At 33.6% G+C, this 18,117-nt stretch overlaps 1 pseudogene; it reads right to left on the bottom strand.

Moving 5' to 3' along the window:
* Positions 1–16,390: 16,390 nt before the first annotated feature.
* Positions 16,391–16,836, bottom strand: LOC150022348 (ubiquitin-conjugating enzyme E2 L3 pseudogene; annotated as a pseudogene).
* Positions 16,837–18,117: the final 1,281 nt, after the last annotated feature.

Raw genomic sequence — 18,117 nt, 5'->3', positions numbered from 1 at the left:
TATTCAAAGTGTATATATATCCTGGTGACTTGATATATGTATACATTGTAAAAGGATTCTCCCCCTCTAGTTAACACCTCCATCACCTCACATAGTTGTCGCTTTCTCTCTCTCTAAACATTTAAGGTCTCTTCTCTTAACTAATTTTAGTTATGCAATACAGTGTTATCACTATAGTCACCATGTTTTACATTAGAGCCCCAGATCTTATTTTTATTGTAATATCTTGAGTGCATGCTACATTCTATTCATCCTTATCAACATAGATCGGACGAAGAGAGCGCCATACTTATACATACACTAACTTTGCCTAAAACTAAGACTTCTTAAATATAATGTATATAGAAAACACACAACAGTATTGTTAGCACCACCTATTTACCAATGGAAATCTTAATTTCACATCACACTGAAATTGTTATAGATACCACAAATACTGTTTAGTCTCATCACTAATAAAATCATGGTAGTTAATAAACTTAATTTATAAATAATGCATTAATAAAAAGCACATAATTTACTATGTCATAATTTTGTTTTTATAATAATTTGTTAAATACATTCCAATGAAACTGATTACCTTATGTAATTCTATAAATCTTGTTTCATGCACTTAAAAAATATGATTCTAAGGAAGGGACATGTGCTTTGAAACACTTACAGCAAAGCCCATAGCATCCTCCCTCAAAATAGTTAAGAATTTTTGAGAAAAAAAAAATTTAAAATACTGGTATTATAGTAAATAATAAATGTATAATAAATTACCAAATAAATATAAAAATGTCTGTAATGTTTTTAAACAAAATATAAAGTAGTTTGAAATTCAATGTACACTGAAACTTCCAGAATTTATTTTCAACTGTTCTTTTTCCCAGTGGTTGGGTTGGAGGTGGTGTAAAGAGGGAGAATGGTGTAGGAGGGGTCGCTCCTAAAGTAAAATACATTTTATGGTATTTTTTCATACAGATTATTTTCCTATTCTTGAAAGATTTCTAATCTCTGTTGCTTAAAATATAGCTTTGCCTCTGAGTTCTTTCAGTTATTTTCTTAAACCTGATATTATTTAAAGAATAGTCTTACACAAATTTTTGAAAGGGCAAATTAAAAATGAAGAAATTATGTAAATCTTCTCCCTGGTAACTGTGGTTATGTGGTTTGCAACATGGTTCTGATTGCCCATTCATTTATTGAAGCTGAACCCTATTTTCCTCTAATCAGAATGCTAAGTGCTGGGACCCATATGCATTTCTTAAATCGAATTTTTGGTTGGAGATATTATACTTTCACATGCAGTCAAAAAAACAGTGCAGATACCCTGGGTACCCTTTATCTAGTTTCCTCTAATGATGTCATCTCACAAAATGTACAGTATCACAACCAGAGTGATGACATTGCTGGAAGCAAGGCCCAGGACATTTGCATCACTACCAGGATTCTTTTCATTGTCCTTTAATGACCACAGCCTCTTTTTTGCCTATCTTACCCAGCCCTTAAACCCTGGTGACTACAATATTTTTTCTTTATTTCTATGATTTTGTAATTTCAGGAATATTAAATAAATGGAATTATGCAGTATGTAGTTTTATGGGGCCAGCTTTTGTTTCACTCAACATCATTCCCTGAGACTCATCCAGATTGTATCACTAGTTTATTCCTTTTGAGTAGTATCCCATGGTGTGGATATACCACACAGAGTTTAGCCACTCCCCTTTAAAGAATACCTGTTTGAAATGTTTTAAATAAAGCTGCTATACATATTCTTGTACAGGTTTTTATGTGAACATATGTGGCCATCTTCCTGGGGTCAATGCTGGAAAGTGCACTTGCTGGGTTACATGGCACCACATGTGTGTGTGTGTGTGTGTGTATATATATATATATATATATATATACACACATCCAATTTATTAAAATATTTTGAATATTTAAACACAATAAGTCTCAGTTTTCTCTATAATAAAATTAGCTTCTTAGACTACAAAACATCTATTACATGTATCCATAAACTTTACAAACCACTTTTACTATATATAGTGAAGGTAAATGCATATTTTGTATCCCAGAAATTGCTGTCCTAAGAATATGCCTATAAGAAATGAATAATACCTGTTCATCAAATGATTGTATTAGAATGTTCATAGCTGCACCATTTGCAAGGTCCAAAAACACTGATCACTGCTCAAAGTGCCATTAAAAGTAAAATCAATAAATAATTTATATCCTATATACAGAACAGATAATTACACACCAGTGAGGACAAATGGGCTTTATGAATCATTAAGGATATATATTCTAAATACAATTTGAATATAATAAGCCAAACACAAACTAAATATACACACTGCATAATCCATTTAAATAAAATATAAAAGTATAAAAAGAAATGACATTTGTTTATAAAGTAAGAGATCCCTTGCATGGGAGTGATCAAAAAGGAGCACAAGAGAGGAGGCCATTCCCTTTTAATTTCTTGTAATTTTTCTTGTAATTTCCCAAAATGTAATTTATTCAGGCAACACATTTATATTCTTACAGTTTATATAGGTCATGAGCTGGATACAGCTAGTCAATCCACTGCTTTAATGTCTTCCTCTTAGATGAAATCAAGGTGTTGTCTAGGGATCTTGTCACCTTAAGGCTTGACTGTGAAAAGACACACTTCAAAGCTCACATGCTTGGTTGTTGGCAAGGTTCAGTTCCTCACAAGTTGCTGGACTGAGAGATTAAATTCCTCTCTGGCTGTTTGTCGAAGGATGATTTTGTCATGGTTGCTTAGATGTTGGATATTTTTATGGACCAAATTGTGTCCCTTCAAAATTTGTATGTTGAAATATTGCTGCTCAATGTGATGGTGTTTGGGAATGAGGTCTCTAAAGATGTAATTAAGGTTAAATGATTCATAAGGGTGGGGCCACAATTCAAAAGGATGGTAGCATAAGAAGAGACATCAACATATTTTTTCCTTGTTTTTTTTTTAATTTTATTATTTTATTTTGTTTTATTTATTTGATTTTAACGAGAAGGGAAAGGAGAAAGAGAGGGAGAGAAACATCGATGTGTGGTTGCCTCTCACGTGTCTCCAAACTGGGGACCTGGTGTGCAACTTAGGCATGTAACCTGACTGGGAATTGAACCAGCAACACTTTGTTCACAGGCCAACACTCAATCCACTGTGCCACAGAAGCCAGGGCTTTTTCTTGCTTTTTTTATACACACAGAGACAAAGCTATGTGAAGACCTGGCAAGAAAGCTTCCATCTATACACCAGGAAGAGAGTAATCATCAGAAATAAAATTTTCTGGTGACTTGATCACCAACGTCTAGCCTCAAGAACTGTGAGAAAATAAATGCTTGTTTTTTAAGCCTGTTGGTCTGTGAAATTTTGTTATGGCAGTCAAGGAGACTAATACAGATATTATAGATAATGTGTTGTCAGTGGTTTGGATCTTCTTGTCTTCACTTCATGAGTGCTGTTTTTCTGTTGCGACAGGAAGTTAAGTTACAAGTGCATTAGTTTAATGCTTTATAGTCAGGTTAAAATTGTTAAAGTGATCTAAAGTATTCTCCACTTCATAAAGAGCTTAGTTCTAATATTAAGGAATGTTTCTTCTGGGGATACTACTGACTCAACCCGTGATAACTGGCTGGTTAAAACTCAGTCTCCTATCCAGTATTAATTCTGAGAATTTTTAAGCTTATGACTCTCTGGTCTGTTTTGCCCAAATGAATAGAGTTTCATCCTAGCCATGCACTGCGAAAACTGAAGATTACCCCTGCACAAATCTATGGGATTTCTTTCTTTGTGCAGCTCCTTCCTCTTTGCTATGCTTCCTCTCTTCTTCCAGCCATTTAATGCCTCAAAACCTGACCTCTGTTTCCTGAACTTAGAAAATGTATGCAATTTAGATTGCATTCTTCTTTCTGCCTGTTAATTTGGAAATTGCTTCTGGCAGAGAGCAATGGCAATCTTAGTCTACATTTCACTATTTCCATTTTTTTTTAGAGATCACAGGCTCTGTTGTTTACTTCATATATATTGTCCTGCTCTCTGGTTGCTTAAGTTGAAAGATAAAGCTCATTGAAGAGCTAGGGCTTTAGGTTGAAAATCATTGGTATAGGTCATAAAGTTGTATGTGTGTCCAACTGAATTTCTTTTACTTAAAGAGGCCTTGTTGTTTGATATAAAGTGGTCATTAAAAATTCTGTCACAGAAAACTTTAAAGAAATAAAAGTGAAAGTTATAAGTAGGAAGAGTTTTTTTGTTAGGAAGAAGAGTTAGGGTAAATATTCTGAAGTGAAATCTTTGATAAACAAAGAGGTGGTCTGAAGCTCTTGTGGAGTTTGGGAAGAAGTAGAGAGTGGTAAAAGTTGAGGTGTGTTTTGATAGACCAGAATTTGGTTCTCACTCTGCATGAGCTGGGAAACCAATCTAGGCTTTCGAGGAGAATATTAATGTCTTCTGAGATATTTTAAAAGGAACACTCTGATAGTTTCTGAAAATAGTAGGAATGGAAGTAATAGCATTAAAAACTAAAATATGTGCTTACTATAGGCCAGTTACTAAGTGCAGTTCAGCTGTTAATTCATATAATACTCACAATGTAATAATCAAATAGATATGCTATCATTGTACCCATTTTTCAGGTGAAAAATAAAAGATATAAAAAAGTTAAATAACTTCCCTAAAGTTGCATAGCTTATAATTGATAAGCAATCTGGCTTCAGTACCATGGTCTTACCAACTATAATATATTGTTGAGTATATTATAATTATTAAACAATCTTTAGGGTTGTTCTGAGGAATACCTGACATAATCCATATAAAAGACCTGAAAGAAAACACTGACACATAGTTCTCAAGAAATGTTAGCTATTATCATTTCCCCTGTGCCATCCTGATCATTCTTACCTTACCCTTTATTATTTAAGTCATATAAAACTTACTTCAGTTACTTTTAATATGTACTCTTTCTTTTATCCTTGAGTCTTTGGAAAAATCACTCCACCTTTAACTTCATCTTTAGCTAAGCAAATTTTAATCTTTCCTGGTAAATGTTCTAAGATATAAACTCCTAAACCCATTGAAAAACCATAGGAGATAATTCTGTTATGCATCAACTTAGACTTATAGATTTTGTTTATCATACAATTTATCACACCTTATTTAAATACTACTTTAATTGTTGAATTCTGTACTAGTACTAAGTTTCTGTCTGAAGCAAAGCAGTAACAACCTGTACATCTGGTTTTAAAAATATATATATTTATTGATTTTAGAGGGTGGGGGAGCAGGAGAGAAAGAGAGAGAGAGAGATTTGTTATTCCATTTATTTATGCATTCATTGGTTGTGTCTTGTATGTACCCTGCCTGGAGTTCGAACCCACAATTTTGGCTTATTGGAAAAAGACATACAGCTATTGTTTTGCCCCTCCCATTTGGCCACTTTACCAAGTAAATGCACTTAGACTACAACACTGGAAAATATCTGTTTCTGTTTCCACAGTCCCACCACCATAGTTTTCAATTCATGTATTTGTCAAAAGTGCTTTTATTCATAAACATGTTTATTTTATAATAGTGTTGAGAATACAAACAAATATAGATTGTCAGTTATCTATGACTGCTGAAGCAAAATGCCTCAATTTTGGTGTGGCTTAAAACCATACAAATTATCTTACACTTTGGGATGTCAGGAATCTGAAATGGGTCCCATTGGGCTAAAATCCAAGAGGTATCAGGGCTGTATTTCTTCTGGAGTTTCTAAAAATGACTCTAGTTTTTTACCTCTTTATGTTTTCAGAGTCCTCTCTCATTCCTTGGCTCATTACCATCTTTCTCCTTTCAACCAGCTTCTTCCAGCTAGTGGCAGCAGTGAGTTAAGTTGGCCTCCTATCCCATCACTGGGACTCGGACTCTTCCATTCACCTCTCCCATTTTTAAGGACCCTTGTGATTACACTAAATCCTCCTGGATAATTCCAGATAATCTCCCCATTTTAAGCTCAGTGAATAAGCAAAATTAATATCATCTGTAACCTCGTTTGCTTTTGCCACATAACCTCACATAGTCACAGGTTCTGGGGTTTAGGAGGTGGGCAACTTTAGATAAACTTATTGTTTGCATCAAACACCATAACTATGAGAAGCCAGGGTGCTTGGTGGTGGCAAACGTAGCTCAGCCCCAGATTTGGAAAACCACTGGGAGTGTGACAGTACATAGGACTCACTTCACACACCTGTTTTCCCGTGGGGAACCAGGCCTGCATTTCTATTAAAGTTTAAAAGCTTGCTTTCTGCTAAAGGACTCCCTCACCCTGGGCTGAGAACAATAGATGTTTAGCATGTAACCTTGAAGCAGTTTCTTAGGGCCTATTCTGGGCTGATTTTCAAGGACAGGATGTGGCTAGATCAGTTATCTTTATCATCCATGCATGTGTAACATTCTTTTCTCTGTTATATAAAATAATCATATAAGGCAATACTTGGCACAATGATTCATAACTTTCTTGGATGTACTTCACCTAAAGAGTTAATAAAAGTCTGCTCAGGCAGTGGCAAACCGCACTTTCTCCTTTAGAGAGTGGCCAGTTTTGTCCCCTCTTCTTCACAGGATTCTTGCAGGCCGTGTGCATTTATTCATTTCACCCACAATGCTGTGGATCCTGCTGATCGGAGGGCCACGACACATAACCATTAAACTCTGAAAGAATCGTTTATATTAATTCAGTGTATTGATCACTTAACTACTTATTATTGCTATAATTATGTGTGTCTAGTTATATGACAGATGATAAAACAAATTATTTGTTTGATAATCATTTATTAGGTCTGTTTCATATGGTAAAAGAAATAAAGAGAGTTCTGATATTGTAGGATTTGTGACCCGAACAAACAAAAACATTTTCAAAATGTGTACTTAAAATAAAATCTACAGCACATTTGTAGCATATTTTTAAGGTTTTAAAAATATTTCAACATATTTCAGATAATTTAGACCTTGAAATATGTAAAATGCACTAGCAAAAAAAGGATTATTTGCTCATAATATAGACAAGAAAACAGAAACTCAGAGTTTAAGAAACTGACAACAATATAAAAAGGTAGGATTTAATCTTCCAGACCTTCCACAAAACTCATTCTGTTAAAAGTTGGGTCTGGTAAATACTTGGCCAGCCTTACTGTCAATTTAATCTCTTAGAAGCTAGAGAAAATGATGAGAGAAATATCTATTCTGTACTTAATTCCAACAAATAAGAAATAACTGACTGGCAGGGAATTTGAAATGACAGAAAATCTGGACAAGATTCTATTTGAATTCATAGAACTTATTATTGTCCAGGTTGGTTACTCGAATCTAGTCAAATATACATCCTCCAAAGGAGGATGTATATATATATATATATATATATATATATATATATATATATATATATAGTAGATAACAACACAAACAGTTATTAAGCTTTTAGCATTTATAGAGCAATATAGGATTCATTAACAGGAAAAATATCAATGGTAATAATTGACTGCTTTAGGGAATAAAATTCTGAAGATACAGCCACAAATTATCCTAAAAGAAATAGAAATAGTAAGGGTATCTGAAGTTTAGTTATTGAAATAAAATGTGTAAAAGACAGAAGAGAGAGCACCATATTAAAAATTAAAATGTATAAAAAAAAGACAGAAGAGAGAGCATAATAATCAAATATAATTATAACAAATAGGCATTAATTTTTAAAGCAAAATTAGCATAAAATAATTCTTTTGAAAAAGTATTAAGTGGTCATAAGATGATCTTTAAATTATATATAATATCAAAATATTTAAAATAAAGCCCAGTTTACTTTATGATATTGGTTTATAGCTAATATAGGAGCAAAAAATTGTACAAGTTTTCAACTTTTTCTGCTCAGGTGAATGGTGATCCAGACAATGAAAAGTAGACTCAATGGTGGTAAAAGTGATGTGAAGCCCAAGGTAGAAGAGAAGGTTTTAAAACAGGATATTTTTAGAGAGTGCTTAGTTGCTCTATAGCAATGCAAATTTCTTGGCCTGGATGACATCCACTCAAGAAAGCCAAGAAAGAAATTGAAGATGAAATCTCTGAATGCCTCTCAGTTTCCTTAGAAATATTAAAAGGTTAAAGAGAGTACTGGGAGACAAGATAAAATGATGTCACAATTTTTGTAACAGAAATAAAATGACTCTAAATTATAGAATGCGATGTAGGTTGCTAATACACTAGAGAATTAATTATTTATTTTTTTAACATTTAGAAGACTACATTTCATTATAAGCTAAAGTTTTTTCTTTGAATTAGTAAGAAAAAAACAAGTGGAACTATATACTCTTTATAAGCAAGCCACTCAAACTAATTAAAAGGTATAGAGAAATAAGATGGTAAAAAGTACACCATAGAATAGCTAATAAAAATAATATACACTGATGTACTAATATGATTATTCCATAAAATAGGATACAGATCAGAAAGCATTCCATGGGGAAAAGTTTTACAAAAAGTAGATTGTGACACTGAACATTTATTCATATTTATAGAGTAAATTAAAATTGAAAAAAGCAGAAATATTTTTATATTAAATCATTTCATAAAAGTACAATGATTAATTCTGTATGATATTGGCACTTGAACATGAAAGCAAATAACTAAAAAATTTGAGAATAATGAATTATGCCATTTTTATATACCAGAAGATTGTCATGTGAAATCAGTGAAGATATCGTGGTTTTTTAAAAAGTAGTGCTAGAAATGCTGGATATGTTTTTGGGAAAAAAGTACATGGCTACTTCTCAAATACTACACCAAAATCAAATTCTAGATTTGTTAAAGTGTTAATGTAAAATGAATAAATGAATAATACTCATTGTAAAATAAACTACACATGAATATATTTATAAAGTCAGAATGGGGAAGATTTTTCTAAAATGACAGTAAAGGCAGAAGCAGTGCTTGTATCTATAGGAACTTATTGCATTCAATAAATATTTATTAGGAATGTCATACATTTCAGGCAATAGCTCCTGGGGATGTAATGATAAGCAAAATAGACATAATTCCTGACTCATTAGCTTCAACGGGTTTCCTGGAGCTGAGGAATGAGGACACAGAGATAGTACTAGAATAATATTTTGAAACTTACTGTGACTAACATGACCAAACCTGTAATACTGAAGACTATTGCTTGTCTTCAAGGCAATTTTATTTTCAAACATGGTAGGAATACATTATTTACAATTGTGTAGTTCTACATTTATCTATAACACAGGCATATTGTTTCTATAAAAAATGTATATATAAAAAAAAAATTTAGAACATTGAGTGTCTAGGAACCAAAAAATGACCAGGAATTCACAAAGAAGAAAATATAACTAACAATTTTTAATATTCAAGTCATTAATTTTTAATTATAAAGTGAATAGTCATTAATAACATAATAAAGTTGTTTATAGATAACAGTAGTTAATATTTATAATAAAACAATTTTTACATATCTGTATGCATGTTCTAACCAGAAATTTACTTTAAAGCATTAGGTTTTCAACCTGCTTTTTCATTTAATGTTTACATGTTCTTTTTATTTTATTAATTGATTAACTTTTAATACTAACAATGACTTGTGTATGTAATTATAAAATAAAAATAACACACCAAAGCCTAAAATTAAATATAGCTCTTTTCCCCTTCTTTTACCACTATTTCAGATTCTCTCTTCTCAGGAATAAGTACTTTTAATTCCTTCAATTATTACTGGTAGTATTCACTTTCATATTTCTATGTAACATAATTATATATTCTTTAATTATATCTCAGTTTTATATATTATTGTGCAACTTCCTATATGTACATAAACTATATAACCCTTATATCTACCACATGCACACAAAATTTACATTCTTTCACTCTTTCCAGTTATAACAATATACTTTATTTAGCTATACCAGACAGTGAATTTTGCCTTTATTTATTTTTTAATTGAAATATTTATTAGAAAAATAGTATATTACATGAAGCTGTAAGAAATAATACAGACAGAGAGATCTTATGTATGATTTGCAAAACTCTAATCAAGAATATATTGACCTGGATATAATTTACCTATCTTATTCAGATTTTCCCAGTTATTACTGTACTCTTTTGTGTGTATATGTATGTGTGTATTACTTTCTATTGACTTTCATCACATGTATGGGCTTGTGGTCCATTACCATATTTAAGATGATTAACAATTTTAAAACATAGGAGTCCCTTACATTGCCATTTTGTAAATATACTCATTTCTCAACTTTTATGCCTACCTCTACTGTCCTCTTCTCTAACCTCTGGTAACTACTAATCCATTACCCATTATTATATTTTTATTTCAAAAATGTTATATAAATAGAATCATACAGTATGCTGCCATTTTATATTTGGCTTTTTTTTTTTCATTCAGCATAATTCCCTGTAGATTTACCAAATTGTGTACATCAATAATTTGTCCTTGTTTATTGCTGAGTAGTATTCCACATTATATAGGTACCACACTTGTTTAACCATTCACTTGTGAAGGGAGAGCAAGACTGATTTTACTTCTTGCTGCTACAAGTAAAGCTGCTATGAACATTCATGTACAGGTTTTTCTTTGAATGCTTTTATTTATCTAGATAAATGCCTAGGAAAGTTGGGTTGCATAGTAGTTGTATGTTCAGTGTTTTAGCAAACTACCAAACTGTTTTCCAGAATGGCTGTACCAATGTACATACCCATAGCAATGTACAATAATCCAGTTTCTCTGCATTTTTACCGCCAGTTTCTCTGCATTTTTACCGCCATTTTGTGACAACACAATTTTTATTTTAGCTATTCTGATAGAGGTGTAGTGATATATCATTATAGCACATTTCTTTTTAAAAGTACTTTTTGTTGTCTTCTTTGAAAATAAAATTGTTTAGATCCATGTGCTTTATTTCCAATACTGTTTACTAACATCCTCAAATTTTTTGTTTTCTAACACACCAGATAACTTATTAATATGTAGTTTCTAAAAATAAAAATTATCTATGGAGAACTTAATATCTCTATTGTTGATTATTTGTTTTCTAGTCCTGTGCATGGCTGACATTCTGTATTTCACTTGCTTACATCCTCAGATACATGAGTAAGCCTTAAGGTAAACCACGAGTTTTAGGTAATTATGTTGTGTCAACCCAGGCTCATCAATTATAACAGATATAAAGGGGAAAGTTGACAAAAGGGGAGGTTATGCATGTTTGGGGGCAGGAAGCATAAAGAAGATCTTTGTACCTTCCCTCAATTTTGCTATAGACCCCAAAGCTGCTCTAAATGACATAACGTATTTTTAGAAACAAAAAAGCAAAAAAAAAAAAAAAATTACATTAAAAGCACTGCAAAATTAAAAACAAAACTTTCAGAATTTCTCCTGAGTCAAAGAGGTAAGTAATGAATGAGGACACTAAGAGCTCTATGCTAAATAATGTTGGACATAGCCAGACTTGTTTAAATGAAAATGCATTGCCATCCTGCACTCATTGTAAAATAAGGAATAATACTTTAAGTAAAATAAGAATTTGATTAGAAAAGTTAGAGTTAGGCGTGATACTAAAAATCCAAACTTGGTAAAAAAGAGACAGCCTAGTACAGTGGTTAAGATAGGACTCTAGAGTAGCCACCTGCCAGCTATAAGACATAGGGAAAGATACTTTACTCACTTTATCTCAGTTTCTCCTTTTTAAAAAGTCATAATAATAGTATCTTCTTTATAGAACTGATATTAGGATTAAATGTGTCAATATTGTTAAAACACTTGGAAAATTTGCTCATAGAGCCAAGGTTATACAAGGACTATGTAATGCTAAGTGTTTGATTATTAAAAATGAAAAATGGCTTAAATGAATTTAATTAAATGGGAAACTAAAATGCACACAAAGAGTTGGCTGGATCAACAAAACCAAAGGCCAGAATTTTATAAGATCAATAAACATTTGGCAAAAATAGTATCAAAGAAAGATAAACAACATTAGAAACAAGGAGGCTGACATACCCTTGTGATATTGAAAAATAAGACACAAAGTTGCTATAGATATATCTGCAGCTCAATAAGCACTTGAAGAAATCCTGTATAATAGCATTTTAAAGCAAAATTGAATTGCAGAACTAATTATTAGAGCATGAGTAGTTAGTACACTAGCTGTCTTGTAAAACTTTAGTGATGACTGAGTGAAATTTAAACTTTTTTATGTAACTCCAGAAAGGAGAATTAATACATAAGAAAGACATCATAGAAAGGCTTGTTGTATTTAAAATATTTTAAGTGGTTTATTTCCTTATCACCAAACATGAAAACTATTTAATAGAGATGTTTAGGAAATAAGAAATTTGATAAATGATTGATCTGTAAGGTATATTCCACATTTGAAATTATAATTCCCTGATGTGTGTTTTAAATTATATATATATTTTTTCATACACCAGGTTAGGCTATTTTAGATCCTACTCCAATAATATGCAAGGTATTTGTAATGTCTGACAAATTTGCATAGGGCCATTGAGAACATCTAGAATCTATAAAATATTCTTCCCTATGATGCCAGACTATATAGACATCCTGTACATTCTTCATCTGTGAAAAGAAAACTTATGTGAAACTTGAAATAGATATAGAACTCAGGAGTCAATACAAACATGAATATTATGAATGATGGAGAAAGGGGTTTTTTCAGGTCAAGATAATAGTTTATGAGGCACACTCTATGATCGAAGTACAGTATTCCCTCACTTATCGCGGATATTACATTCTAGACACTCCCCCACCCCCGCGATAGGTGAAAGTCCACGAAGTAGGAACCTTACATTTATTTTAGTATTTATATATATTTTAAGGCTTTATAAACCCTTTCCACACACTTATAAACCATTCCCAGTCCCTTATTAACCTTTCCCATTCCCTTACTAACCTTTTCCGCACTTTTATAAACACTACTTATGTTCTTCTCCCTGGCTGGTTTGGCTCAGTGGATTGAGCGTCGGCCTGCGAGCTAAGTGTCGCTGGTTCGATCTTCCAGTCAGGGCACATCAGAGAAGGAAAACTCTGATTCCAAAAAACCTCCGCTGCCTTGCGGCATACCTCTTCAGGGGAAAGGCTAAGGGAGTAAACCCCGACAGAAAATCTGGAACCGGAGTCCCTAAGGCGGTTTGACGTTGTAGTCAACACCGGCAACTCCTGCGGCTCACCTGAAGCCAAGCTGTATTGACTCCGTCTTTCCCTTGGACCCTTCAGCTGCGAAGAGAGGGGGGGTCTGCTGCATGGGCAACAGCAGACCCTCCATATCACCCTGCCCAGGCTCTGTAGCTTCAGCTTCACTGGAGAGGACACTTCAGCATCATCGTAAGATGTCGATTCAACACGGGAGGAGACAGATACTGTGTCACTCCCGAGTCGGACTGCACAGCCATTCTCGGCGGTGCAGATAGACTCTTAAAAAGCTACACCATCGTCTCTCGAGACGGACGGCTGCCGACGACGACGATAAGAAAAGTATGGCAATTTCTCAAAAAATTAGAAGTAGAACTACCAGATGATCCAGCAATCCCATTTCTGAGCATATATATACATATCCAGAAGAATTTAGAGCAGGGTCTTGAAGAAATATTTGCAAACCATGTTCATAGTAGCAATATTCACAATAGCCAAGAGAAGAAGCAAACCAAATGTCCATTACCAAATGGAACAAACTAATTTAAAAAAATATGGCATATGAGGTCTGTCTAGAAAAAACCCAGCCATTGTTAATATAATGAGAAAGGTTTGCATGACATTGATGTAACCTGGCAGCAAAAGAGAGTGGACTGGAATGTGCATGCATGAATAATGATTACATCCCTGTACTAGTCAGTGGGGTCAGTAGATGTCATTGAGTGAGCATGTGTACTGTGCAGCCATTGCATTCAAAATGACTGAGTGATTAGAGCAATGAATCTGCATCAAAATTTGTGTTAGGCTCAAACATTCCTTCACAGAAACTAGTTGGATGATTCGGAAAACTTTTGGAGATGATGCAATGAGTGCAGGGCAAATAAAAGTGTGACACAAAAGCATCAAAGATGGTTGAGAATCTGTTGAAAGTGATCCACATTCTGGAAGGGCAGCAACAAGCAGAATACCTGAGAATATTGAGCATGTATGGGCTGCAATCAACAAAGATTGGCAACTGGTAGTGAGAGAACTAGAAGTTGATCTGGGGATTCCAAAATCTCCTATGTCCAAGATTTTGATGCAGGATCTTGGCATGAAACATGTCATGGCAAAATCTGTACTGCAACTTCTGTTACCAGAGTAGAAGGAACATTGTGCTGCAGTTGCTAATGACTTGATTCAAACCACTACCACTGAACCAGATTTCCTCAAAAAGGTTGTAGCAAGAGAGGAATCATGGGTCTATGGCTCTGATTCAGAAACAAAGGCCCAGTGGACGTTGCCTGGATTCCATGCCCCAAGAAGGTGTGTCAAAATTGAAGCAAGATCAAGATCATGTTAACTGTTTTATTTATATTTATTTATTTTTAATTGGGAAGGTGTTGTCTATCATGAGTACTCCCTTCCAGCCCAAACAATTAGTAAGGAGTAGTACCTCAGTGTTCTTTGTCAGATGAGAGATGTAATACGATGAAAATGGCCACAGCCATGGGCAACTGAAGATTGGTAACAACGTGCCTGCTCATGCATCACATCTTGTTTGGAGTTTTTTGGCAAAACATCAGATCACCCAAGTGGCTCAGCCCCCCTACAACTCAGATTTGGCACTCCGTGACTTCTGGCTTTTCCTAAAACTAAAATCATCTCTGAAAGGGAAGAGACTTCAGACCATCTATGAGATTCAGGATAATATGATGGGGCAGCGGATGGCAACTGGGAGAATTGTGTAAGGTTCCAAGGTGCCTACTTTGAAGGGGACTGAGGCATCATTGTCCAACGTGTAATGTTCCTTGTATCTTCTATTTTCAATGAATGTCTATTTTTGATATAAGATGGCTGGATACATTCTGGAACTTTGAAAGGCATGGAAACCCTTTCTTTCATATGTTATAATATGGACAAACCTTGAGAACATTATTCTAAGTTAAATAAACTAATCATGAAAAGATTCTAGAAACAAATCTAGAATGGTAGTTACCAGGGCTTAAGAAAAAGAAATGAGTTGTGGCTTAATGAGCATAGAGCTTTTAGTTTTGCAAGATATAAAAGTTCTGGTGATATGCTATACAACCATTAAATATTAATACTACTGAACTGCACACTTAACAGTTAAAATAAAAATGTTATGTAGTTTTTACTGTAATTAAAAATAAAATATTATATCAATATATAAAACACAAAATATTTTACAAATTAAAAAAATGTTAGGATTGAATAGAATCTCAAGTATCATTTAATCCAACATTTATCATTATTATATATGACTAACACAGAGTAGGTAATGTGTTTTGCTGAAAAGCACGTGGATATTTAGTGGATAAATTAGGTAGCAAAATCAGATATTAGTGTAGAGCTCTTTATAACTGACTAAGATAATGATTCTGTTGTTTTGTTTTTTTTAATTAATGCCAAACAGCCCTGACTGGTTGGCTCAGTGGATTGAGTGCCAACCTGTGAACTCTAAGATCACTGGTTCAAGTCCCGGTCAGGCCACATGACTGGGTTGTGGGCCTGGTCCCCAGTTGGTAGCATGTGTGAGGCAATATCTCTCATGCAGCAATGTTTCTCTCCCTCTCTCCCTCTATCCCTCTCTCTCTAAAAATAAATAAATAAAATATTTAAATTAATACCAGATAAGCAGTGTGTGGGTTTCTATTTTAGTTTTCCTTGTCATGTTAATTATAATATATTCTATTTAAATCTTTATGTCTCTTATGTAAAAATATTTGTAAAATATCTCTACTCACTTTTCTATCCTTCTCTTGTAAGACAAAGAGCAGTGAGTTTTCCCATAACAATTTTTCAGAAAAATTTATTGCTCTTTTGGACATATGTTTGTTCTAAGCTAATCATTTCTCTTCCTTTAGCATAATTCATAAGAAAATCAGCTTCATCATGTCAGGTGTTTACCTAGTAAAGCTCATTTCCCACTTTACTCCCTAACTGTAGCAGAGATCATTCATCACCAATGATTTTTTTAGAAGATCTTAAATCTTTTATTATTTTTACAGGTTACCTAGACCACTTTTGATTGAGAAAACTGTAGCAAGTTGATAGCCTCCACAAGCAGAACACAAGGTGAAAAAACATATAAATTTTCCAGAGTCCTGTTTTGCAGGTTGTGGGAATACACTGCTTGGGGTCTTTGCTTGCCTCCGCTGGAATCTGTCCGGGCATTTTTAGTCCACAGGTCATTTCCCCCCATATTTCTGTGTAAACTCTTCAGCATTCTTACAGAATTTTTACCATCCTTAGAGCATTCTTCAAGTAAGTCAGTACAAAGAGGTTGTTCACCAGTGCCATTAGGGACTAGATTACTTGGTTGAGTGTGGTTGCTGGCTTCTGTTTTTAGTACTAATTACTTACAGAAAGATTGGCCCCTTTTCATCAATGTTAGGATGATAGATCTCCTTTCAAATGTGATCTTCTATGGTTTGAATGGGTACTCTGCTGGAAGGTTTATTTCGATTCTAAAGTCCTCTTTATCATATGGAGGGTTGTCAGGTACAATAATCCCTTGGCAAGTCAATAAATTAGCTTTCTTACCCTGAATATAGGGGAAGTTTTTCATTCCACATTTGTGGATTTCTTCTGACTTCTTCATGAGTCTCTTGCTGGCTACCATCTTGGACCTCAGCACCAGCAATTGCTAATTTGTGCTGCAGGGAAAAGAAAAGAGATAAAATCTCCTCTTTATTAAAAAAGGTAAATCAAAAAAAGTAAGAGTGTTTTAGGATAGATTTCATTTGGATTCACAACAACTGCTGTTATTAACAAGTCCTTGACCCAAGTCCTAATCAAGAGATTAAGTAAAATCCTAGAATTTTATAATGAATTTCTAAGATCTGTAAGATAGATAGATAGGCTTAATTTCAGAATTACATACAATTATTTTTCATATTTTGCAATCTCCCTTTTGACTACTTCATTGATTTCTCTTCTACTCAGTTAGCTAGTCAAATCTTCAATAGGAAGCACTGTAAACTCTAGGAATCAGGGAATGTGAGGAATGGATACAGTATAAAGATGGCGTTACCATTTCTTCTTGCTTTGAATTGCAAAGACCTTTTTAAATATATTTCTCAATGAAACATTGTATGTGCTGTTAAGGTATTTTATCTTAATGAGAGTTTCCCCTTTCTTTTTCTGCTTTCTTTCTTTCTCCATTCTCTTCTCCTTCCTTTCTTTATTTTCTTCTTCTCTTCTTTTGTCTTCCCTTCTCTTTCCCTCTTTTTTCTTCTCTTTCTTCTCTTCTTATTAACAAAATAAGAAGAGACAGTGTTGAATTAATGCCAGATTCAGGTGGAGCAGTGTTGTTCTATTTAGGCTACTCCCAAAGAGCCAAAGAAAGTAGAAAGATATTATTATTAAACATGGCCTTTAACAAGTTAATACTCATAAAAAGTAGCATGATCTCATCAGGAAATACTTAAAATTTTATAATTAAATATAATTAAAATTTAACTATAATTTTATGAAAATATACTTGTAGAATTATGGTGTTGGATGCATATTTTAATAAGAAATATGATTTGTATTTTAATAAAAATGGAAATTTCAGAGTTATATGAGTTTTGTCTAGAATGTATCCAGCCATGTAATATGAAAAATAGAGACATTTATTAAAGATGATACAAGATACAAGAAACATTGTACATAGGATGATGATGCCTTAGTCCTCTTCAAAGTAGACACCATGGGAATGCACACGGTTCTCCTAATTGCCATCAACAACCCCATCATATTGTCCTCTCATAGATGGTCTGAAATATCTTCCCTTTCAAAGATGATTTTAGTTTTGGGAAAAGCCAGAAGCCACAGGCACCAGATCTAGGCTATAGTGGGATTGAATCACCTGGACGATTTGATGTTTCATCAAAAAGCTCTGCATGAGATGTGATGCATG

The sequence above is a fragment of the Furipterus horrens genome, unplaced genomic scaffold (genome assembly GCF_987537825.1).
Source record: "Furipterus horrens unplaced genomic scaffold, mFurHor1.1.pri manual_scaffold_1, whole genome shotgun sequence".
Taxonomy (NCBI): Eukaryota; Metazoa; Chordata; class Mammalia; order Chiroptera; family Furipteridae; genus Furipterus; species Furipterus horrens.
This window is presented reverse-complemented; position numbering and strand designations above follow the sequence as displayed.